Consider the following 1,401-nt stretch of genomic DNA (forward strand, 5'->3'; position numbering starts at 1 on the left):
AAGAATCCTCCAGATAAAGGTAGGTAAGTTAACAATAATCGGACATGGCTGAATGCAACAGTATAGCTTGGGTCTGAAACCTTGTTTAGTTGCGTGTCAGAGATGTACGATGAAACTCGTAGAAAAAGAATTGTCGAGAAACGTATATAAAAGTAAGCTGGCCTTTAAGTAGATTAGAGTGATCTCCCTTAGATGCCCTGTACTCATTTGTTTTGTTCTGCATGGCATTCAAGCAACAGCTATTTCAATTTTACAAATTATACAAGGAAAATGACTCTAGTATATCAGTTTGTTTGTGGTTTGTGTGTGCGCGCGCGCGTGTGTGTGTATGTTTGTGCGTGTGTGTGTGTGCGTGTGTGAGTGAGTACGCGCATATATGTATGTGTATATGTATGTATTCAAAATAAGTGCACCTAGTTAATGGAGACGTTAAGATGCTAATTAAAATATTTTCGTTTTCAATTTAAATCACAGCTGTTCCACTGTTCCTTTCATCCCAAAATGCGAGATAGATTAAGAAAATATCTATCCACGAAGGTAAAATTTAAATAAATCTTATCTGAGTAACAATTTTGAAACATGATAATTAAGAAATTAATTTTTTAGGAATTTCGTAGAATGCAATATGAAATTACAATTTTACAAATAACGTAAGGGAAATAACTCTAGCATATCAGTATTTTTTTAATTTTAAATTTATTTTACCTGTTTTTATATATTTTTTTATTATAATAGCGTGGGTAAATACTTAAAATAAATTCTGAAAATATAAAATGGAAAATACAGTGACTCGACAAATCGATATGCACTTGAGCTTGTAACAGATATATATAATATAATATAATACAATATAATATAATATAATACATGGCTGTGAAGGCGGCGAGCTAGCAAAGACGTTAGCACGCCGGACGAAAACCATTCAAGGCGGTGCTCCAGCATGACCGCAGTCCAGTGAATGAAACAAGTAAAAGATGAAAATATACAAGGTCGAATTTTAAATCGATAAATTAGATTTAAGTCATGTGCACAGCTGTGTTGGAAGAATTCATTGATCAATTCTGATAACAATTGTAGGTTAATTGTAGATTCAGTAATTAAGAGGAAGTACACAAGGCATCGAGAGGGCAGAATTTTTAGCTTGCCGGACGAAATGCTTAGCGGCATTTCGTCCGTCTTCACGTTCTGAGTTCAAATTCAGCCAAGGTCAACTTTACCTTTCATTTCTAGCTGAGGACTGGGATCGATATAATCGACTAATCCACACACACACACACACCACCTGAAGTTGCTGGCCTTGTGCCGAAATTTGAAATCAGTATTGTTCTATGTGAACTAAGGCAGTGAGCTGGCAGAGCCGTTAGCAAGCCGGACAAAATGCTAAGCTGCTTTTCGTCTGCT

This window comes from Octopus bimaculoides, chromosome 21 (genome assembly GCF_001194135.2).
Source record: "Octopus bimaculoides isolate UCB-OBI-ISO-001 chromosome 21, ASM119413v2, whole genome shotgun sequence".
NCBI lineage: Eukaryota > Metazoa > Mollusca > Cephalopoda > Octopoda > Octopodidae > Octopus > Octopus bimaculoides.